The sequence below is a fragment of the Vulpes lagopus genome, chromosome 6 (genome assembly GCF_018345385.1).
Source record: "Vulpes lagopus strain Blue_001 chromosome 6, ASM1834538v1, whole genome shotgun sequence".
NCBI classification, from domain to species: domain Eukaryota; kingdom Metazoa; phylum Chordata; class Mammalia; order Carnivora; family Canidae; genus Vulpes; species Vulpes lagopus.
In genome coordinates this window covers 128,969,152-128,995,079 of record NC_054829.1, presented here as the reverse complement: position 1 = coordinate 128,995,079, position 25,928 = coordinate 128,969,152, and the positions used below count along the sequence as shown (strand labels likewise).

The window sequence follows — 25,928 nt, the reverse complement described above, 5'->3', positions numbered from 1 at the left end:
ATTTTGGCTCTGTACCCTGAACTGTGAATGTTGATTACTTCCCGTAGCCAAAACAATAATTTAAATAAGTATGTATATATGTTCCACCTCTCCCTCTCCCTTTCCTTCCCTTTCTCTCTGTCTATCCCTCTCCCTTTCTCTAAATCTCTCTCTTATATTTCATAGAAGGTAAGGAAATTAGGTTAGTTATAACTTCAAAACTCAGTGCAAATGTCTCTTTGGGAATACCTAAACAACATAAAGGTATAATTTGATTATTTTCCTTAGCAATTCCACTGAATAAAAAAAAAATATGTATATGATACGTGTTTCTGTGACATGTCTTCTTGACTAACGTGTAAAGACATAAGAAGTAAATGAATGCTCTTTTAATATTTATCTCTACGCAGAGAAAAGTCTATATTTAACAATATAATGTAATTTAGCCATTCTGTCAGAGATGCTAGTGGTATAGAAAGCTTCTCAAGTGTTTTCTTACTCTTTTTGTTGGTTTGTTTTGCTCTAGCCTCCACACATGAACTTGGAAAAATACTTCCTTTAGATGATATAACCGGTTAATCCATTTTTTCCCTCTTGCAACTTGTGGTATTGTATAACTACTTGAAAGATTGTAGTTCCTGAGGGTTAGGAGTCCAGGTTCTGAAGACAGACTGAAAAGGTTGGAAATCCAGCTGCATCATTTGCTCAGATAACCCTAAGAAAATTTCTTATTTTCTACGACTTTAGTTTCCTCTCTTTTAAAATGGAGTGATTAATAATACTTCTTACACCACACATTGTTATAAGGATTAAATGAGCTAATGTAGTTATTATTCGTAGCGCCTGGCACATACTAAGCTTTAAATAATCAACAGAGCATTTGGTCATAAATACTGAATGTGATCAAAATAGAAAATCATGCTAGAGGAAAGGTCCTGAATAGCATTTATCAAAAAGACAGCCCTTTGTCCTAGCCCGGGTAAACCTCCTATGGACTGAGATTCTTTCTTATGACTACATCAAAATGCTCTGCTTGCTCCCTGCTGGCATGCATACCCAAGTGATAGATATGCTCTGCTCTGCAAGTCACACAAAGCGGTGTAGCCTTCCTCTTAAACCAGACCCCTAGGGAGGAGGGGTGATTCATCTTCATATATGTTAAAGAGACCAAGCAAAATGAAATTTAGGCCTTGAAGATGAGTCTACTCTATTTTTCTCAGGATTTCAGCTACAGTGTCAAATGCTAATTTATATACAAGTCTTATTTTCTGATGCCACAGAATTTTATTTTAGTAAGATGGGAGTATTGAAAGAGTAGATCATCTGTAAGTGTGGGAATCAGCATCCATGTCACATTCTGTGAATTGCATGCAGGAATATGCTATTTATTTGTCTTTCCCATCCTAAAGCTCCTAATAGAATAAAAAATAGTATTTGTCAAATTGAATTAGCCTTTGTACACTGTATATAATACTAAAAAGAATAACAAAATGCTGTGGATAGTTTTGGGAACATTCAAGTCAGTGGAAACAATTTCAGATTAGGGACACTTGAAATAATTACAGGAAGGGAAAGATCTTTCTTAAATAGATTAAGAAAGCAATTAGGCAGAAACATTTTCTTCTTCTTGGATATTTTTGGCTTTTCTTGCACTCTTGTTATTTCTTTTACACTACATGAGGATGAGGCAAGACCATGGGTGAAGAATTTGTCTAAGTTCATTGAGAGCTGCGGTTCCGTCTACACACTGTTGAAGTGCTTGTTTTAGACAAGTTGATGGGATGCAAGGATGGCAGTGAGTGAAAAAGTGATGTGCAGAGACCTCTAGAGACTGCAAAGCTTAACTACACTTAATACTCTGCAGATATGCTTCATGCTGTACAGTAATTGAGTTACTTGGGGAGCTATAACACAGCTATAAAGAGAACAAGGTACGATTCTATTCCTAGTGATGTGGTTAAAATCATTGTTCTCAAAAGCCTTATGCTTTTGGCTATTTTCCCCTTAATGAGTTAATTAAGGTAAAATATGCTTTACATTTGCTCTACTGCAAAAACAATGATTAAACAACAGATGTTCAGACCAAAAAAATATAAATTATCAATGTGTGCAGAATATTTATTTTTTTAGAAAAACATAGTAAGCATTTACCTGCTGCCATGACATAAGGATATTCTATTTACCTTACCATTTATTTACCTTGGAAAAAACAAAACAAAACAAAACAACACAAAAAACCTCGTATTGCTTTTAGTTTCCTTTCCTGGTATACTGGACTCCACCTTTTGATACCTTTGACCTTTCCTGGAAAACTTAATTAGATGCTTATTGCTAGTCCTATAAGAATTTGTTAAAATGAAAATGCCAGTTTACAATATTGTAAATTTATTTTACAATCAGTTGTGTCCTCATATTAACTGCTTTTCCTCTATACAGTAAATTACGAATGGAGGCTATTTCCTGCTACAAAGAAACAGTAAAAAGAAATAGATCAATTAAACAAATATAGCTTCTCCATCATCCATTCCCATTCTCCCACCTTTTCTCCCTCCCTTCCACTCCCCCAGTAGATTTCTGTGTACTAGTGTATTAATTATAGTATATTAAGGATCTCAAAAAAAAAAAAAAAACAGAACCAGTAGGGAATGTGTGTGTGTGCATGTGAAAGAGTGAGCTAGAGATTGATTAATTGATTGACTAATTGATTTTAAGGGATTAGTTCATGCAATTATGGGGGCTGGCACATCCAAAATTTGCAGGGCAGACTGACAAACTGAAGACCCAGGACAGAGTTGATGCTTTAATCTCTAACCCAAAAACAGTCTGGAGACGTTCTTTTTTTCTCTTGAATCTTTTAAGCCTTTTTCTCTTAAGACATTCAACTGATTGGATGAGATCTGTTCACATTATGGAAAGTAATATGTCTGTGGATTAATTACATCCAAAAAAATACCTTTACAGCAACATCAAGATGGGTATTTGACCGGTATTAAGTTGACACGTAAAATTGACCATCATGCTGAGTAATTCTACAATTATTTTATGCAATCTGACTCCTCTAAATAAACCAGAACAAGTCCCAGTACTCAAAACATGAATACAAACAGACACACAGACACATACAATTATATAATGATTAGTGATTTTTAAGTTTCTTTGTATATAAATTCCAAAGACAGTAAAATGTTTCTCACAATGGAGAAATTAACTAAATATCTTACAGTTATGGTTTGCTGCTACTCGATGCTCAGTTTACCATAGTGAAAATATTTTCTTACCATTCATTTCATTAAAAAAATAAATCAGATTTAAGAATTCAATTATTGTTATAATTCACACCCAAGTGCTAATTTTTGAATCAAGACACATGCTTTTAATTGATCGTTTTTTTCTATAGAAATGTTGATTGAGATATGTTTTTTCTATGTTTCAAATAAAGATTGAAAGATACTGAATGCCAAATATGTCACTTATTATTGACCAGGTAAAATAAAAATAATAATTTACTAATGCTCTTTTTTTAAAATATTAAGTAATATAACTAGTATTTTGTCCTATATTGATACTAAATATGATTTCCTTAGTTAGAAATTAGATTTTATTGATATCACCTGTGTAAAAATACTTGAACTATATAAATAGAGCTATCCCCAGCCACCAATATGTATTTAAATACAAACTTAATATAGAATACTGACTGTGGCTTTTAAAATTTGTTAGCACTATTTGTAAATAAAAGTATAGCATATTTCTAGAGTACTTTCACTAGCATTCTCTTTTGGAGGGCATTTGCATTCTCTTCATATGAAACAAATAGGATATTACTATAGGGTCATTTGGATAATTTAAAAAAATTGCTCATACACATGAAGTAGTTTTCACAAGGTCATAGCAATTTAGTGGCACAACCAGAGATAAAATCTACTTTTACTAGTTTCCAATACAATGTTTTAAACACTCTTAAAATTTACTAAATAAAGATCAGGCAGTTGGGGGAAAACACTTTATATACTTTAATTTCTTAAAGACCTAAGAAAATGACAATATAATCTTTTATCTATATATTATTGATAGTAATATATTAGACTCTATATAGATATTTGAAATAGCTAATTTATTATATCTAGAAGGGACACCTGGGTGGCTCAGCGTTTGGGCACCTGTCTTCAGCTCAGATCGTGATCCTGGGGTCCAGGGATCAAGTCTCACATCGGGCTCCCTGCATGGAGCCTGCTTCTCCCTCTGCCTGTGTCTCTGCCTCTCTCTCTGTGTGTGTCTCTCATGAATAAATAAATTAATCTTTAAATATATATATATATATATATATATATATATATATATAGAAAAACCCATAATAAGGTAAATGTCTCATAATTGTTATGTGTTTTGTTTTGTTTAAAAGCTATGTAGATTAGTCATTTTAAAAGGTGAATTGTATCATGATATATAATTAATGGATTGACTTTCCTTTCTTTCTGAATCTAAATATAGTAATATCTGCATGAGAAGTACTTAAATACAAAACAAACAGAAGGTCAACATTAGGTGGTCAAATGAACCTTAATATACAAGAATGTTAAGTTAGAAACCAGAACAAAAAATACATAGAAGTGAACATGATGATGATAAAATCAATAATAAAAAGTGTTGGGCACAAAAATTTGCCAAAATGGAAAGTGCGGGTCAGAAAATAGATCAGTTGTGAAAGATTAGGATCCAAAACAATAACAGTAATAGCAACAGCTTTCTCTTTCCTACAAAAGTAGGATTATTACATGAGCCCATGGAGTGTATGTCCAGAGTAACTGATAACTAGAATAAATAATCATCAGGAAAAACATTTTGCAACAATCACATATTTAATGATAACTGAAATCTGTTTGGCCTTGCCCAGGCAAAAGATACTAAATTTAAAAGAGTCCATCGCAATATAAATTCTGGCAAAGGTGTAACTAATAAAGAGATTTATTTCTGAAACCAGATACATGAAAGAATCAAAGAAGTTCATGGGAATAGACTTCTAACAAATGATGGAACTAACAGGTGGTTCCTGATGGTAGAAATAATAAACTTTCCTTAACAGGTTGCTTAAGCTTTCCCTTACTCAGAATGACATGCTGTTCCCTTTCAGGGAAGATCTCAAATATCTTATTTGCATTATTATCGTGTATTTGATTTTTGCATCTAGTTGAGAGTAAAAAAAGAAAAATAGAAAAAGAAGCAGGAAGAAACTTACTTTGAGAGATATTGGCCAGATTCTAAGTACACACATATACACTCTTTGGAGAAATCCTTAACTATTGTTCTCATATACTTACATCTCTGGAAAACTACCTTGCCGCTGGAGACACAGAGAGTAATTCTGACGCTCCAAAGTCACATTTTTATGTGATGCCATTGATTAGTTTTCACTCCTCTTGCATTACCAATTAAAGATGTAATGATGTTCCAAATTGTATTCATTTATCAGCTTCAGAGGTATTCAGCAACTTCGATGTGTTAACAACCAACCAACCAAAACAAATAAACAAAAAGTAGAATAGTTAAAAGGTCCTTCTCAAGTTACACCAGAAGAAATCAAAGAGGTATGATCAGGAGAATGAGGTCTTTCATAAAAATAGAAGGTCATAGTTTCTTGTCCAGTTTCCAGATCTGAGGAAGTTTTTGGACCCAGAACCCACTAATTTAAGGAGAGAATAGGTTCCCAGGAGAAAGAACCTATAACAGCAAGGAACACATACACGATAAGTGTTCCCCCAGTTTTCCCCAAAAGTTACTTTACTTGAATAAATGCATATTGGATAAAAAGAACTACCCAAATATTTTGAGGACTATGGATTGTAGGGTTGGAGTCGGCATTGATATCAGCTACTCAAAGAATTGTCATGACCCACTGGTTAGAATGAGAGCATATGGGAGGCAAGTAATAAACGGAGTCCCAGGTGACTCCCCATGGCATCACCAGAGCCACAAACAGTCTTCCCTAATCTCTGAATGAATAATTGGTGTAGACATACTTTGCTGTTGATGCAGCTCTCACACTTGTTCCTTGGCCTGTAGGGTAGGAACTATAATAGTAGACCAAGTGGTAGCCTTGGAAATCAATTTCTGTATCCTCAAGAGTATTGTTATTCAAGAGTAATTCATGAATAACATCACGTGTCAGAGTAGGGTGTATTAAAGAAATTAAGGCTACCTTTAAAGACATAAAAAATTCAAGCAAGGGTGATAACACCTATCATGTCTCCATTTAATTAAAGCTGACAGATGCCAAAAATAGATCTTGAAAGATTGCAGACTTTGTGCAAACTTTGTGACCACAAAGTCTAGGTGGTAGATTCTGTTGCAATTACCATGTCAGAGGCAGTAGCATCTTTGCTAAAGTGAGTAGATATAACCACAGGTATAGAATATACAGCTGTAGAAGTGGAAAGTATTTTCTAAAATTTCTGTGACAAGGGAGAATGTGAAACAATTGGCTTTAGCATGAAATGGAGAATAGCTTACATTAATGTTTTTATTCCAGGGCTAGGTTAACTCTCCTATCTGGTCATAACATAGTTCAAAGAGTTTTGGGATCTCTGGAAATCCTGTAGATGATCACTTTGTCCACTAGAGTGATTATATTATATAATCAGGATGGATAAGCAGGAGTTAGCTAGTAATTTGGAAGCATTGGTAAGACAAATACATTTTGGTCAGAAGGAGACCCAAAGAGGACTTAGGAATCTTCCAAATCAGTAACTTTGTAGAGGTCTAGTTGGCAGGAGTGTACTGGAACTTCTCATCCATTTTCCCACAAATAAGAAAGCATAATTCTTGTTAAGCTTATCTGGTTTCTGGAGACACCATATTCTAAACCTGAGGATACCGTTCTCGGTCATAAACCAGACGAGCAAAAGGCCACAAACTTTCAGTGGGATCCAGAGTGGGAAAAATTTCTGCATCAGGTCCAGGTTGCAAAATCAATAACCCTTTAATAATTCCATACAACTTCACAGATTCTATTGTACTCGAGAGAATAGTGGTTGATAAACTTGCCATATGGAATCTATGACAAACCCCAGCACGAAAATCACAATGCCGGTCCCATGCTTTTGGAACAATGGAGTGCCATTGGCAGTAGAGAATTATACATCTTCTGAAAACAACTTCTGCTTTTCTACTGAGCTTCTTCAAATTGAGAACACCTGATCATGGGATACATATTTACCCTGATTCTGGGATTGTCCATCATCAGATGGGTTTTGTCATCTCCATCAAGTTTTGGTAGGCCCAAGGATAATACATTATAAAGTGGGAAATGTTCAAGATTGAGTATGACCAAGACCAGAAGACCCAGCAAACTGCATATATGGGAAGCCCAGACTCTATATGTAATCAATCACTATTTCCTCAGTTTATACCTACCTATGGTTACATGAGAGGTCTGTTAGGAGGAAAATGGCCCATCTTGTTTTACAAATGGGTCAGCTCAAATGTGGGAGCAAGGGAAAAATAATCAGTAAAAGCACAACAGTCTCATTCAGAGCTGGCCTTGAAAGACAAAGGCAAGGGAACTCTCTCTCAATGGGTAGAGCTTTAGGTCGTACACCCAGTAATTCATTTAGTGTGGGAAAAAGAAGCGTTTCAAAGTCAGAATATATGCTGACTCATTCTTAGTGACAAATAACCTAGCAAGAGCTTGGAAGGAGAACAATTAGATGAGGGACAAAATTGTTTAAGGTAGAGTCCTGTAGATGGACGTACGTATGGGAGAAGATAAGAAATGAAGATGCTTGTATATTATATTCTTGTCAGAGGTCACCCATGGGAGAGGAACTGAACAACCAACCAAACAAAATGACTTAAATGGAGCCAATCAGAGTTGTCACCAGTGATCCCAGGACTGAAATGGTAGACACATCTTAGAAGTGGTCGCAATGGCAGATATGGAGCTGATGCTCAAAACGAACAGCATGAGCCCTCACCTACCTAGGCTGTTCTAGCTACTGCTCCTCTAAATGTTCAACCTTCCAGCAACAGAGAGCATACTAAAATCCTTTCATGGCATCATTCTTTGAATATATCAACATGCCACTTTATGACAGATTGACATTTGATATTCCTTCCAACCTGGAAGACCAGAAATTTATTGTGATAAGAATACATACAAAGTTCAAATATGATTTTGCCTTTTCTGTATTCAAATTTCTCTGCCATTACCAGTATTGAAGACTTATGAAGTATTTGATCCATTGGCATGGGATCCCTCATATTCCTGAGTTTGTCCAAAGGAGCCACTTTAGAGCGAAGACCATAGTGAATTAAGCCATAACAATCAAAACAAACAAACACCAGCCAAAAGTTGCCCATTTGATGGAGCCTTGGAATGGCATGTTGAGGTCACAGTTGAATTGTCACCTCTGATATGATACTTTGAAAGAACAGAGAGGGGCACCTGGGTGGCTCAGTGGTTGAGCATCTGCCTTTGGCTCAGGTTGTGATCCTGGCGGGATCGAGTCCTGCATAGGGGTCCCCATAAGGAGCCTGCTTCTCCTCCTGTGTCTCTGCCTCTCTCTCTCTGACTCTGCATGTCTCTCATGAATAAATAAATACAATTTAAAATACGTACATACATGCATACATAAGAGAACAGAGAGTCATTCTCCAGGATATACCTTCTCAGAAAGATCTTTATGTGGCTCTTATCCTACATAGGAAGATTATATAGACTTACACATCAAGTAATGATAATAGTAGTAACCCTAATTATAATCAGTATAACTAGTCCCAGTAACTCCCTTGAGGAATTAGTCTTCCTGTCTTCCCAGCATTAAAGGTCCTGGTTTCCAAAAGAGGAACATTCCTGCCTGCAACACAGCATAAGCCCATTGAGCTATGGCGACTACCAGGACCCAGGCTCATTTTTGTCCATGATCCATCCTGTACCAAGAAAGATGACCGTTTTCACAGGGTGTAGTTGATTTGGATAATCAGAGGAAGAGTCACTAAAACAAACAAACAAAAACAAAAACAAAAACAAAAAACAAAGCAAAACAAACAAACAAAAAATGGAGTCAGGGAGAAATAAATATGTTTGTACCCAGACAATGTACTGCTTAACATCCCTTCTCTAGTTTTGGTGTAAACGTACAACTGGCATGAGGACGGCATGATGGCCAGAGTCCCCGATCCCTAGGGATGAAGATCCAGTTAGCCCATCAGCTAAGCCATCAGAGATGCTAGTAGAAGGTAAAGGGATGGGAGAGTAGGGACACAATGAGCATCATCACCTTGGCACTGAAATGGGCTGTCACCAGGTGGAATGTAGTTCAACCCCCTTACTTTCCTTGTCTAAATTTTCTTCAGGAAGAGAGACTCAGCAGAGTCTCACAGAACTACTTCCTGATTGTATATGTAAAATCGAATCGGAGTGGGGCAAGTCATGGAGGACACACAGAGACACTACCCAAGATCACCCTTGAAGGAAGGCTTGTTGCCACAGCTGCCGGGAGTGAGTGCTGGCAGCGGAAAGCCTTCAACTCTAGTCTCTTCAAGAATGGCCTCAGTTGCAGAGGGCTGCTTTGCCCACTCATGATCTGAGGTGGTAGGTGGTACCTTGGATCCAATGAATGGTCCAGGCGGAAGTACAGAGTCTAGCTCAACAGGGACAACTCTCAGATGCTCTTTCAATTTCCTAATCCCTCCCTGGCCGCCAAGGTATTGATGGAGCGGGTCAGGTCTGAATCTAACTTGATTTCTCTGCCTAGTTTTAGCTGCTTCTCCTTCCCTCCAAGGGCCCTTCCTTAATAAATATTCTTTTTTTTTTTTTAATAGTAGAAATAGTATTTTCACATTCTAACTTTTTAAAATAAATTTATTTCTTATTGGTGTTCAATTGACCAACATACAGAATAACACCCAGTGCTCATCCCGTCAAGTGTCCCCCTCAGTGCCCATCACCCAGTCACCCCCACCCCCCACCCTCCTCCCCTTCCACCACCCCTAGTTCGTTTCCCCGAGTTAGGAGTCTTTATGCTCTGTCTCCCTTCCTGATATTTCCCAACATTTCTTCTCCCTTCCCTTCTATTCCCTTTCACTATTATTCATATTCCCCAAATGAATGAGAACATACACTGTTTGTCCTTCTGCGATTGACTTACTTCATTCAGCATCATACCCTCCAGGTCCATCCACGTTGAAGCAAATGGTGGGTATTTGTCGTTTCTAACGGCTGAGGAATATTCCAGTGTATACATAGACCACAGCTTCTTTATCCATCATCTTTCGATGGACACCGAGGCTCCTTCCACAGTTTGGCTATTGTGGCCATTGCTGCTAGAGACATCGGGGTGCAGGTGTCCCGGCGTTTCCCTGCATCTGTATCTTTGGGGTAAATCCCCAGCAGGGCAATTGCTGGGTCGTAGGGCAGGTCTATTTTTAACTCTGAGGAACCTCCACACAGTTTTCCAGAGTGGCTGCACCAGGTCACATTCCCACCAACAGTGCAAGACGGTTCCCCTTTCTCCACATCCTCTCCAACATTTGTGGTTTCCTGCCTTGTTAATGTTCCCCATTCTCACTGGGGTGAGGTGGGATCTCACTGTGATCTTAATAAATATTCTAAACACTAAATTCTTTCAGAATCTGTTTCACATTGAACAAAACCTACAGCAAATCCTATTCCTTGTTCCACACATTTTTGCCTTATGTGTTTTGAGGTTCCATTATTTAACCTGAATAATTTTATGAATACTGAATGGGTATTGTAAATTTTATCATTTTTTAAATGAGCATCTTTATCATCTGTAGTGATTTTAACTTAAATTGCACTTTGCCTGAGATTAATTTCGCTAACTGTGCTTTATTCTTCTTTATGCTTGTTTATCCTTTTCTTTTTAAATATACACCTCCGTCCTTTCAGGTGTGTGTTTTGTAGGCAGTGTATATTCCGATCTTTATTTTTTTTTTATTCCGATCTTTAAAATTTCAACTTAATAGTGCCCTTTTAATGGAGGAGCTGAATTTTTTTTGTGTGTTTACAGTTGTAGTTCATATGCTTGGCATTATGGACTTATAATTGTGTTTCTCTTATTTATTCCCTTTCATTCTTGCATTTATTCTTTTTCTTCGCTCTTTGTCTGTATGGTTTGTGTTTAGTTTTTGTTCATATTCTCCACTGATTTTAGAGGCATATGCCACTCTCACACTTGGCAGTGGTTAACATAAAGTTTAAAGTAGGCACCTCTGCTTTTCAAAGCCTTGCAGACAATATGTGGGGAAAATAACTTCATAACCAAAAGAGCATAACCAAAATATCTCTTGTGCATTTTAATTTACACTCGATCCTAAGAAACTCATTATAGGAAATGAGTTTTTAACAGTTCTTTCTTAGCAACATAAGGCAATGAGCAATTTAGATACACAAGAACATTTTACATTTTTGGATCCAAATTTTGTGATTTTAGAATTTTTTGTTTACATTTTAAAAATGACTACCACTAAACTAACTCAAATGTAGTTTGATGGTGAAAGGAATTTAGTTCAGTTTGTGAGTATTTATGCAGAATCCCTCTTGAAACCAAAATAATTTTAGTGAAATCAACCATAGTTTACTTAACAACACATTTAGAAAATACTGCGTATGTTTTCCCAGCAAACAAACCATTCAGAACCCACAAATTTGATGTTTCTGCTAACCTTTTCATCAAAAGCTGTTTCAAAGAAGATGTGAGAAGATTAGCAAATGATTAGTTTAAACTTTCTATTTTAGTGTAATCAAATAGTTCACATTTCTAGATTGCATTTTTTTTAATAGACCAGTATTATTTTCTTACTCAGCCCAGCTGTTTTTGACAGACAGAATAGTGTAATTTGGGAAGAAGTGGCAAGGGAAGTTTATAATCTAACTACAGAGATGGGAAATTACCTCCAGTATCAAATACGTGGGGAATCTACAAAATAAAACGAAATGCCGTAATTCCCAGCAGTGGCATAAAAGAACTGGACGTGGGGAGCACCTGAGGGTTTGCTTTGACAGTATCATCCAGTACATTCTAACTCATTTTTGTATAAGAAATTTGAGGTTCTCAGGTATATATTATTGATATAATGTGTATTTCTGGCATTATAAACTAAAAACTTTTATTTACGTATCCATAATTCTAGTCAATCTCATTTCACTTTTTATGTATTACTCTGAACATTATGAAAGCTCTTGGATATGCTCTAGTCTAAGTCATTAATAACAAAAAAAGGTTAGACATGAAAATAATTGATGCAAAACTATCATCAGTTTTCTCTTTTTGCTTTACATTTTTACAATGTTTGATTAAAATATATTTGATCATATGGTTCTTTATTTACTTCCACGTGGAAGTCATGTATTGTCATGAATAGAATTATATTAAAATCTATTTTTCTATTCATTCAATAAGTAGAAATAATTACTAGTAACAAAGCTCATTTTATTTTTTTATTTTTTTTTGGAAATTTATTTTTTATTGGTGTTCAATTTGCCAACATATAGAATAACACCCAGTGCTCATCCCATCAAGTGCCCCCCTCAGTGCCTGTCACCCAGTCACCCCCACCCCCTGCCCACCTCCCCTTCCCCCATTTGGGGAATATAAAAAGTTGTGACAGGGAATAAAGGGGAAAGGAGAAAAAATAAGTGGGAAATATCAGAAAGGGAGACAGAACAATGCTCATTTTAGAGTCGTTATTGACAACTCTATCTCATCTCCTGCCAATTTTTTTCAAAAGTTATATATGAATTTATATTTTATTTATATAAATAAATATAACATTTTTCAATTATTTTACTGTGATAAAATACATTCACATTCACATAAAACGTATGATCTTACCATTTTAAGTGTATAGTTTAATGGTATGCGGTACATTCATATTCCTCTGCGACCACTGTCCATCTCCAGTAAGTAAAAACCTTACAAACCTGAAGCTGTATCCATTAAACAACTCCCCTTTCCCCCATTTCCCCAGCTGATGGCGACCAAGTGTAAAAACTTCCTATCTCTATGATTTTGACTACTTTAAGTACATCACGTAAGCATTTGGATCATGCCATGTTTGTCTTTTTGTGACTTATTTAACCCAGCATGTTTTCAAGGTTCGCCCGTGTGTAGTTGAACATGATTGCACAAATATCTCTTTAGAGACCCAGTTTTCAATTATTTTGGGTGTATAACCAGAAGTGGAATTGCTGGAACACATAGTAGCTCTACTTTTAATTTTTTGAGAAACTATCACACTGTTTTCTTGCGCAGGCTTTGACATTTTACATTCCCACCGACAGCTCAAGGATTCCAGTGTATTCACATCCAATCTCTCCACATCAAAACCAACAAATTATATTCTGGTTATGTTGAAACTACTGCCCAATCCCCAATGAAGTCTTGGCATCCCTGTCAAAGACAATTTGACTAGAAATGCGAGAGTTTATTTCTGGGCTTTCTATTCTATTCCATTAGTCTATGTGTCTACATAAATGATAGTAGTTCATTGTTTTGATTATTGTAGTTTTGTGCTTACTGGCAACTTGAATATCATCTCTAAGGAAATGCCTAATCAAGTTTTTTGCCTATTTTTGAATTAGGTTATTTGTTTGTTTGTTTTCTGCTATGGAGTTTTAAGTGTTCTTTATTCTGAATACCAATCCCTTAACAGATAGATGATTTGCAAATTTTTTTTTTTTCCATTCCATGGTTGTCTTTTCATGTTGTTGATAGTATTCATTAACGCACAATTTTTTAATTGTTGTGAAGCCCCTTTTGTCTATTTTTCCTTTTGTGCCTTTGATATCATATCTAAGAAATTATTGCCAAATCCAATGTTATGAGAATTCGCTTATGTTTTCTTCTAGAATTTTATATTAGGTCCTACATTTAGGTCATGGGCTAATTTTGAGTTCATTCTTTTCCATATGGATATCTAGATTTCCTAGGATCATTTATCAAAAAGAATTGCCTATCCCCAGGAAATAGCTTTGGCATTCTTGTCAAAAAACATTTATCCATTTTGTGAGAGTTTATTTCTGAGCCTCATATTCCTATTCCATTGATCTAAATGTCTATCTTTATGATAGTACTACATTGTTTTGATCATTGCAGCTTTGCAGCAAGTTTTGAAATCAGAAAGTGTGAATATTGTAGCTTTCTTCTTTTTCAGCATTTTTCTGGCAAATTAAGGTCTGCTGAAATTCCATGTGAATAATAGGATGGATTTTTTATCTCTGCAAAAGATGTCATTGGAATTTTGATAGGAATTGTACTGAGTCTATAGATAGCTGTGGGCAATATTGATATCTTGACAATATTAAGTTTCACAATGCAAAAACATAGCTTTTTGCATTTATGTCTTTAACTTCTTTCAGTAATGTGTTTTAGTTTTAGTTATACATCTTTTACCTCCTTAGTTAATTAACATTTTATTCGTTTTAATACTACTGTAAATGGAATTGTTTTCTTAAATTCATTTTCAGATTGCTCATTGTTAGTGAATAGCAATGTAACTGATTTTTGTTCACTGACTTTCTATCATGCTACTTTCCTGAATTTTGAGTTCTAACTTCTGTGTGTGTTTATGTGTGTGTACATGTGTAAATTTTAGGATTTTGTATATATAAGACCACATAATCTGCAAACAGATAATTTTACTATTTCCTTATTAATTGGGAGAACATTATTTCTTAGACTAATTGCTCTGGCTAGAACTTTCAGCACTATGAATAGTGGCAAAATGAGCATCTTTCTCTTGTTCCTGATTTTAGAGGAAATGTTTTCAATTGCTTAGCATTGAGTATCATGCTTGCTATGGATTTTTCATATTTGACTTTTACTATGTTGACAGAGTATCCTTTTATCACTAATTTGTTGAGTGTTTTATCATGAAAGAGTGTTGAATTTTATTAAATCCTTTTTCTGCATCAGTTGAGATGGTCATTTTTTTTTTTCATTCTGTTAATATAGTATCGTTAATTGATCGATTGTTGTACAATGAAGCATTTTTGCATCCCAGGAATAAATCCCACTTGGTCATGGTGTAACTCCTTTTAACATGCCACTAAATTTGGTTTGCTAATTTGATTGAGAATTTTCAAGTCAGTCTTTATAAGGGATAATGTCTGTATTTTTATTTCCTTAACCTGTTTTTTTTTTTTCTAGCTTTGATATCAGGCTTACGTTGACGTCATAAAGTAAGTTGAGGAGTATTCCTTCCCCTTCAGTTATTTGTAAAAGTTTCAGACGGATTGTTATTAGTTTTGTTTGTTTGTTGTTTATTTTCATTTGTTTTTGTTTTTGTTTTTGTTTTTGTTTTTAATGTTTGGTAGAATTCACCAATAAAACTATCAGGTCCAGGAGTTTTAATTACGGACTCAATCACCCACCTACTTCTGTCTATTTAGATTTTCTATTTCTTCATGGTTTATGCTTTATATGATTTTGTTATGAGGAATTTGTCCATTTAATCCAAGGTATTCAATTTATTGGCATACAATTGCTCATAATACTCTTCTATGGTCGTTTTTATTTCTGTAAAATTGGTAGTAATGGTTTCACTTGCATTTCTGATTTAATATTCTTTCTATTTTTTTTTCTTAGTCCATGTAGCTAAAATTTTGTCTATTTTGTGGAACTTTTTAAGACCAACTTTTGGTTTCATTGATTTTCTCAATTTTCTTTTTCTAGTCTCCATTTTATTTGTCTCTTCTCTAATCTTTATGTATCTTTCTTTTTGCTAGCTTTGGGTTTGGTTTGGTTCCTCTTTTTCTTCCTTATACTGTAAAGTTAGGTTACTTTAGAGCTTTCTTGTTTTGTAATGAAGTATTTATAGCTATAAGTATCCCCGTTTACACTGTTTCTGCTGTGTCCATAAGTTGCGGTATGCTGTGTTTTCATTTTCATTTATTTTAAATATTTTTAAATTTCCCTTGTGATTTATTCTTTGATCTATCAATTAAAAGCACGTTATGTATTTTCCACAAATTATTCAGTTTTCCTTCTGTTATTCATTTCTCACTTCATCCTAGTGCAATCAGAGACTTTACTTTGTATGACATCTTAAAAAAAATAGTTGAGACTCAATATTTGACCTAACACATGATCTGTCCTGGAAAGTATCCCATGTGCACTTGAAAGAATGTGTATTCTGTTGTTGAGTGTTCTGTAAATGCCTTTTAGCATCTGATTGTTTGTTTGTGTGTGTGTGTGTGTGTGTGTGTGTGTGTGTGTGTGTGTGTGTTGTTCAGGTCCTTTATTTCCTTACTTATCTTATGTTTGGTTGTTCTTTCCATTATTAAGTGTGGGGTCACTAAGTCTGTGGCTGTTGTAGAACTATTTCTCTCATTAACCCTGTCCATTTTTCTACTATAAATTTTAATATTGTGTTATTCGGTGTGCTGACAATTATAATTGTTATGCATTATTATTGTGTTGAAAAAATATTAATGTGTAATGACTCTTTTTGTCTCGTGCTCTTTTGATTTAAAGTTGATTTTGTCCAATATTAATATAGTCATTCCTGCTCTCTTTTAGTTACTATTTGCATGGAATATCTTTCCTCGTCCTTGCACTTTCAACCTATTTTGTCTTTTTATATAAAGTAAGTCTCTTGTAGAGAGTATATAGTTGGATCATGTTGTTTTTTTTTTTAATCCATTCATCCAGTTTCTGTCTTTTGATTGGAGAGTTTAATACACTTATATTTGAAGTAATTACTCATAAAAAGGATTTGCTTATTTCATTTTGCTATTTGTTTTCAGCATGCCTTATAGGTTTTGTGTTCCATGTTTCTGACATGACTGTCTCCTTTTGTGTTTAACTGATTTTTTGAAGATTTAAATTCAGCTCTCATTCCTTTCATGTATATTCTAGATCTATTTTCCTTATGATTACCATGTGGATTACATTTAACGTCCTACAATTATAGCACTCTAATTTGAAATGCTACAAGTTTAACATCAATAATAGGCAAAGACTCTGATCTTTACAACTCTATCGCCACTTTGTTCAGTGGTTGATGTTACAAATTATATCTTTATACATGATGTGTCCAAAAACATACAAATAATTTTTAGTACATTTGTAACTTAAACTATGTAGAAAGCAAATTCGTGGGAGAAAGTTACAACAAATACTAGCTTTTGGACTAACAACTGTTCTTTTAATATATTAGTGTCTTAAACCATGTAGAATATAAAAAGTGTAGTTATACAACATTGTTGCAATCATATTAGGTTTTTAGATTACTCAAATATTTACCTTTATTGAGATCGTTATTTCTTCATACTGTCTGGTGTCCATTCATTTTGACCTATAGGACTTCCTTTAGTATTTTTTGTATGGCAGTCCGGTGACACCAAATTCCCTCAGGTTTTTAAGAAAAGTTTTACTGGACCAGATTATTAGTTGACAATTTTATTCTTTTAATACTTTAATACTTTGAGCATATCAGCCTGCTGTCTTCTCTTCTCCAAAGTTTCTGAAATCCATTCTTATATGTGACAAGTTGCTTCTCTTTTGCTTCAAGATTCTCTTTGTCTTTGACTTTCAAATGTGTTTTGTATGGGTCTCTTTGATTTATCATACTTGGAGTTCATTCAGCTTCTTGGATGTTTATCTATATGTCTTTCATCAAATTTGGGAAGTTTGGCCAGTGTTTCATCAAATATTCCCTCTGTTTGTTCACTTTCTCTTCTGGGACTCCCACAATGCATCTATGCTCCAATTCATGATGTCCCAGATTACTTAATTTGTAGTCACATTTCTTCAATCTTTTCTTTCTGATCCTGAAACTTGATAATTTCCACTGCCCTACCTTCAAATTAATTGAATCTTTCTTATGCCTGCTCACATCTGTCTTTGATTCCTTCTAGTGAAAACTGTATTTTAGGTATAGTATTTCAATTTTAGAATTTCTCTCTCTCTCTCTTTTTTTTTTTTTTTGGTTTTCTATCTCCTTACCAATATTTCCATATTGTTCTTGACAAAATGTTTTCTTGACATTATCCATGTCTTCCTTTAGTTCTTGAAGCATCTTTAAGACAGTTTAAAGTCTTTTCTAGTAGATCACCATTAATCCTTTTCATGCACATTTTCTGTTGTTGTTTTTTTCTTCGAATGGGTCATATTTTACTGTTTCATCCTGTGCTTTCGAATTTTTTTTTGTTGTTGTTGAAACTGGACATTTCAATTAATGATGTGGTGATTCTGGAAGTCAAATTCTCCTTCTTTCCCAGGATTTTCTATTGTTTGTTTCTTGTTTTGTTTGTTGATTGTCATTTGTGCTGTACTGATTATTAGCCTAACATGTAAACTTGAGGTTTTCTCAGGTCCGTTAGGAACCTACACCTTTTTCTGGGCATTCATGGTCACCTTCGAATTTTTGCCATACATGAAATTGCTTTTGAGTGTCCCAGTTTTTAATATCTGTTTTCTAATGGGGGACTTTTAAATTTCCTGGAAGTCATATCAACCAGAGGGGGAGGGGCTTGCAACAATGAGAGGAAGCGTAACATTAGCTGCTGCTTCTTTGTGTGCATCTCTGTAATCAGAAAGAGCAATCTACAATCAGAACACTGATCTCATATTTGGAGGGCAGTCTCTTTTGTCCACTCTGGTTCCCACTAATTGTGTGCAAGCTGCTCTTGAAATGCATGCACTGCTGCCTAGCATAGGGCTGGGGAATGGGGAGGATGTGTAGCTGCTACTGTACTACTATAACCAAAATACATTAAAATTGACTATAGTTTACTCTTTGAGCTTTCCCCTGGAATTTGCAGGGTTCTAATCATTTCTAGAGTTCCAAAATATTTACATGAGACAGATTCTGTCAATGGAATTATCATCTAGGTGGAAAGACATATTCCTAGTGTTTCCTACCTTGGCATATTCCCAGAATCCTCTGCTATATATAATTTTATATAAAAAATACAAAGTGTGTAATTAATATAATTAAGCTTTTAGTAGGTGCAGTATGCTAATCAATCAGCAAGAAGAATTTATATTAGCTTATTCTATGAAGACAGTAAATAGAGAAAGAGGATATTGAGTACATGTAGTGAAAAAAATGATTCACTGTTGACAGGAGAATAAAAATGAAAACAAGATAAAAGGATGCTTTTGAGGGCCTCTTGTAACTTTTAATAAGTTTTGACCCTATGAAATGTTCTTCAAAGTTTATTCTTTTTCTTCTTTGCACTTGCCAATAAGTGGCATGCTGATTTGTTTATTTTATAATACTTGTCTCTCCAACTAGAACAAGAGCACTGTAAAGGCAGGATTTTTCTCATTCCCTATTGCATCTCTATGGATTAGGTTCTGAGAAGATTATTTTCAGTGAGTAAATCTAAAACAGATAAATTTACTCAATTCAGTGTGCTAAAAATGTATGTATAAAATGTAATCTCTTAAACATTCTGATACAGAGTTAATATTTTGTTGGCAGTGGGAAAGAACCAGAATTTATAAATCATTTTTCTACCCTAGATTTTTCCTTTTTTACATTTTTATTATTATAACATGCTTATTGAATATATTGAGTTACATTTATGAAGAAAGAAACACTGTGTTCACAAGCTAGATTTAAATAAGGGAAAGAATGTACTAATAAAACAAGTGACACAGAGAAGTTGCCCTAGATTTTTGTTATCACATAAAGGCTGAAATGTTTAAGAGTCAATTTCTTATTCACTACGGAGAATTATCACAATTTGATAAATGTTATTTTCTCAGAGATTTTAATAAAGATTTTTGATAGTTTGGAAATTATCAATTTAAACTGTATTAAAGATTAAAAAGATTCAGTGTTTAATTCCACTTAGAGAAGTTAGAGATTAGTTTTTAGATCTCTCAAATCATTTAGAATTGAAATCACGCTTATTTCTTCACTAGACACCAAATTCTACAATTCTTCTTTAGAAAAATAGAAATTATTAATGTTGTAGACAAAGTCATATTAATAAAAGCATTATTTTCTAAGTATACTGTTATAATTAATATTATTATCTAACCTGCTGAAAAATACTGGGATAGATTGCACTTTGGTGAATGTCACTGAAAGATTCACATACAGAAAAAAAAAATAACATAATTAATTAATCCTAAATAAAAATGGGAACATGCACTGAGAATGTTCTTTGAAAAGAAAAATCTAAAGAATTATGTAAGGCTTACTCATATATGGTTATTATACTAGTTTTCCACTAATTGCAAAAGAACCACTATTTTATTTCATTCTCCCCTGCTGAAGCTCTATTTAATGTCTTTCAATCAAAAAAATACATACAGGTGGAGGAATAATGAGACAGGGTACTTTCAGATTTTACATTACCCCTTACTGAGTAACATAATATTTGAGCAAGTTTTTATATCTCTTCATTTGTGAGGAAATTAGCTCAAGCACATATTAGTGGCGGAAAGGAAGTTGTCATACTGAGAACAAATAATTTTGTGTGAGACTCACAAAAGAAATAGCTTATTTAATCAGCAATTTAAAGGTCATCTGAAAGTTTGATAGTTTTGGTGACTGAAAAGAAATTGCAGTATGTAACATTTACAATATTTATTTGATTATTTGAATAAGTAGAAATGCCTTTATATTGACTTTACAGTACAAAATCATGTCTGCTACAAGTCAGACTCTGCTTTAGAAAAAATAATGAGTAAATGATGAAAATGATTTGGGGGTTAGCAAAAAAAAAATACATGTACAGATGGTCTCTAACTTATTCAACTTATGATTTTTTGACTTTATCATGGTCCAAAAATGATACACACTCAGTAGAAACTCTACTTCAAATTTTGAATTTTGATTTTTTTTTTTTGTGGACTAGTGATATGTAGTACGATACTTTTTCATGACAGTGAGCACACAACTCCCAGCCAGCCATGTGATGGTGAAGGTAAGCTACCAGTACCCTTACAGCCATTCTATACTCATCCTTTTTCACTTTCAGGACAGTATTTAATAAATTAGATGAAATATCCAATACTTAGTTAATAAAATAAGCTTTGTGTTAGATTATTTTGCCCAACTGTAGGTGAATGTAAGTGTTCTGAGCACAGTTATAGTAGACCAGGTTCAATTATGATGTTCAGGAGGTTAGGTGGATTAAATCCATTTTGACTTAGGAGGATTTCGCTTACGGTGCATGGGTGTATTAGAATACAGCCCTAATGTGAGTAGAGGAAGATCTGTACACAATTTTAGTTTTGATATGTCATAGACTCATGAAACTGAAAGAAACATTAAAAGTTACCAAATTCTAATTTTTCAAATAAGAATCAGAGAAGTTTATGTTAATACTAGAAAATGTGCTCACTGATAGATGCCACATCTGTAATAACTTAAATGCATGCAAAATTTGGGGTAAATTCCTATAGTTTGTGAATTGTGCACTAATGTGTGTGTGTTACTGCTATATTTAATTTTTTTTATTTTAACAAAGTTGTCATCTAGTTCTTGTTTTTAAGCCTCACGTTGTCTGCTCTATGGACATTTTCCTCTTCAGTACCCAAGCAATTCCTATTTGTCACTGGAAGACCAACCCCTATGTGTCACTCATCTCCTAACATGGTTAGTAATTGCTCCCTGCTCTGGGTTGCCATAACATCTGGCTTAAAATCCTACAATAGTGCATGCTATTTTTTTAAAGGATCGAACAAAATTTGTTTTAGATAATATTTAAATATTAACAAAGCTAATATATAAACATGTTAAATATGTTAGCTAGGTTTATCTATACATTATATTTACATAATGATTCTGACTTTACCTTTCCAAGAGCAGCTGCCTGAGAGGAAAGAAAGATAACCTATAGTAGCCTCTGGGGCTTGTATCATCTTCTCAGGCCAGGTGTCCCACAGCAGAGCACAGAATTGAAGTGAATAAGCAAATGTCCCTCGCCCCTTCTCCCCTTTGATTTTATTTAAAGCACTGTCAAAAAACAAATGCAAAATTAGATTTAGGTATAAAAAGCTAGATGATTACCCCAATTCAGAACTCTGTTTCATTAGAGGAGGCCTAGGACAGACAGGACACAAATTGTCCCTCACCTACAGGGACACAGTGACAGAAGTCCAAGTCACACATAAAGGTCATTTGTGGTCTGTGAGCAAAAGCACAGCTAGCACGAACTCTAAAATGAGGGGTTTTGACCAGACTGTCGCATGGCATCTAGCTGGGAAGGCTTAGCTCCTACACTCAACTGGGAAGATTCACCTTCTCTGCTAAGGCAGAGGCAGGAAGGAAAGTCTATCATACGTGGCACCAATCTTTGATATAAAAAAAAGAACTATGTTGAGAGTAAAGTAGATCAAAAAAGTGAAAATTTTTACCATACTTGTAGGGTAAATTAATATTCAATAGTTTAAAAATTACGTATGCTATAAAACTGTGGCAAGCTATAGCCTTAAGCCAATAAAACAAAGACAGTCCGGTGAGGATATTAAATTTGAGAGTAAGCCCAGTGAATTACTAAATCCTGAGAGCCCATAATCTCCCTGTCCATTACATAGTTTTTTCCATGTTGCCTAGACAAGGGTTTTTTTTTTTTTTTCTTTTTTCATGGAAGCTCTGAAATGCTTTTTTTTAAAAGGCATTGAGAAATTATGGCTCAAAGATTCTAAAGTCTAATGTTTATAGGCAAAGCTTTATTTTTATGGAATACAAAATACTCTCTTTCTCCCACTTCTAATCTCAATAAGGGAAGCCACTTCTAAGTCATGTCCTCCCAACACCCCCCCCCCCATAGTGGGACACAGCTCATTCAGTCCTTGTAAATGCCATATAGGAGTGATGAGCTTCATGTCTTGCACTTTTGGCATTACACTTATTCTAGGGTTGAGGTGATTTGTAATTTGATACCAGGATGATTATCCTGCTCTGCCTTGATTATTTGAAGTATTGGTGTAAACTCTTTTCTTTTAGAGAAAGACAAGAATTTTCAGATCCCGCCTTATTGGCCCACTCTTCTATTGATGTTATATTCATTTCTGCAACTATAGAGGCCGAAGTAACTCCTTCTGTTATTCTGTTGGGGTCTTGCCATTATGAAGAACGCCTTCTTCCAACTCTTGTATCACTGTTTTCCCTCTTCCTACAGCCCAGGAACATCAAAGGTGCCTTTACTGGCCAACAACTTTGCGTCGCAGATCTAGAATTTAGCAAATGTTTCAGCCTCAGGAACACTGGACAATATGGTAAATATATCATTAAAAAGTACACCCCCTTCAACGAGCTCCAATTCTGTTAGAGTGTTGTTAGTTTTATAGGACAGGTCAAGTTGTGCTTTCTTTTCTTCAACTTCTTTTCCATACTCTTCCAGAATGAAATATTAATTTTCTCTATTATTTTTATTTTTTCTTTAAGTTCCGTAAGAGGTCCTTTAGAGATTGTTTCCCCCTTAGATTTCTGCCATTCTTCTAGTTGTTTCCTTCTATCTTCTGCTATGATCATCTTAATATTTGGATTAGTTTTTTGTCCTATATGGGACTCTTTTTGCATTTACAGTTTGGTCACCAGCTTGAGGTTTGCGAGCTGTCTTATTGAGAAAATAATTCTAACTTTTTGCTGATAGCTGCTTCTGCATTTATTCCCACTAATGCCATTTGCTATTATGTTAGGGGTGCTTGGAATGACTGAATTAAAATTTCCAACTATCAAATTAGGACTTTAGCTTATGGCTTTTGGTATTTTGCAATGCACAAGATATCCGAGACCTAAAACAGATTTAGTGGATTTTTGATCCTGCTTCTTGTTTGAATGTCTGTTGCTATAGCCTCCCTGAAGCACACTGGGGCATGTCCAGGGTTTGGATTGCTTTATATTTTGTTCAGTAACAGTGTGTGACTGTAACTTAATTTTATTTGGTCTTTTGTATTTATCTCTATTAACCTTTATGTCCTTGACGACTGGTTTCTTTGATTTTAGAGTCCTACTAAGGGGCTGAGCATAATGAGAAAGAACTGTCTTTGGGGGTTTTTCTCCTGTTCTTGCAAGATTTGTTCCTCTCAAGAGTTGCTGTGGCTTTAGTGGTGGAATCCTAATTTGTGGTTCCCTAACAAATTCTTTATTAACTCTGTCTTTCAGAATAGCACTATTCCCTGAAATTTTGCCCAAGGCTTATTTAGGAGCCAAACTGCTCTTGGTTTGATTATAAGAGATAATCTTTGGTTTACCTATTGTCTGTAATCCAGGATTTGGCTTCCTTTCAGTCTGGGAAAGTTTTAGGCAAGTCTCTTTGTGTTTATCTCTTTTAGAAAGTATTCAAGGATTCATTTTCAACATTGTCCACAGAGTCTGCACATTTAACATTTCCTTGATCTGCTACCTGCTTCTTTGCAGTTTTCACTGCCTATATATTAAGTGACCCCACAGTTTTCCTAGACACTTCTTCGGTAGTGGAGGATCCAGTTTCATGCTGTTGTTGACTATTGAAGAAATTCATCCTGAAGTCTGTCTTTTGCCTGGAAGTTTTGGTGTCTCCAACTTTGGTTTCTGGATCCTGTGATATTGGTAGATCTGGGCTGGGGTTTAATGCTGATGGATCTTACAGCTTTGATAGGCAAAGTAATATGATTGGTAACATCCCTTTCGGGCATAATAATAGATTCAAAAGGTAGAAGATTCAGACAATTACTTTTAGCTTTTACATAAGGGCTTGGCATTTTGGCACTTGGTATTTGATCTTGGAGCTTTCTTTGCCATTTTTTTAGCAGCAGTGGCACAATGACTCTTATGTGACCGGTTTTCTTCCCCTTTAAAAAAAAAAATTGTTTAGTGTATCTTCCACAGGACCATCAGAGGGATCTTTCTGAAAAATATTTGGTCCTTAGTATAAGAACCAAGTTCAATGATAGAATAAAATCTAAAGTTGTTAATTTTGTTGGATAGAAAAAGTTTAAAAGAGATACCTGAACTGAACCTGGATAAAAACCTGTTTCTGGTGCCCAATAGCCTACCATGACCACCATATTTAAAATTGTAATTGCCCTACCCATCAGCTTTATGTTATACATTTTTTCATAGTATTTACAATCTTTTTTTTTTTTTTAGTATTTACAATCTTATAAAAAAACTATACAGTTTGTTTATTTGACTTATTTTTAATTTTATTTTTTCTGCTTGACCAAATTTATTTTTTACATTTTTAAATTTAAATTTAATTTGCCAACATATAGTATAGTTTTTAAATTACTATACCCACCCAATAGAATGTAAGCCTCATGATGGCAAAGGTTTTGTCTGTTTTTTTTCCATTGATAGGTACCAAACATTTGGTTTAGGGCCTGTATAATAAATATTTATTAACTAAATAGATCTTGAGCAAGTTATTTAGCCTCTTTAACCTCTATTTCTTTGTATTTAAAACAGAGGTCATAAGAATTCCTAAGTGAGAAAGCTATTATGATTAATAAATGAGATGGTGCATACAAAGCCATTACCATAGTGTCTGACACATCATACTTAATTAATTAATAATGCTAACTCCCATTATTAACAGACTTACTATTTTCTGGGTTTTTAAGGTTCAGAACCTAAATTCATAGAACCCAGGAAGAATATTTGTAGGTGGAATTCGTTTTATATTTATATATATATATATATATATATATATATATATATATATATTTAGGAATATATTCCTATATCTAGGAATATTTAGTTTGGAATAGCACTGCTGATAAATATATATATATATATATTTAACATATAGCTATAAATATACTATATATATTTGTGTATATAAATATATATATAACTGTATATATATAGTTATACATTTTTAAGTTCAGAAAAATATAAATTACATTTTATAACATAGAAGTAATATTTGAAATGTTAAAACATTAACAAAAGTATTTTCTAGGAAGCTCAAAAATTCTGAAAGTAATGTAAAGGATGAAATTTAACAATTTTTAAATTATCAGAATTACTAGTTTAGT

General features: G+C 34.3%; 1 pseudogene; it reads right to left on the bottom strand.

Moving 5' to 3' along the window:
• Window positions 1-20,457: 20,457 nt before the first annotated feature.
• LOC121492741 lies at window positions 20,458-24,947 on the bottom strand (annotated as a pseudogene).
• Between the last annotated feature and the right edge of the window lie 981 nt (window positions 24,948-25,928).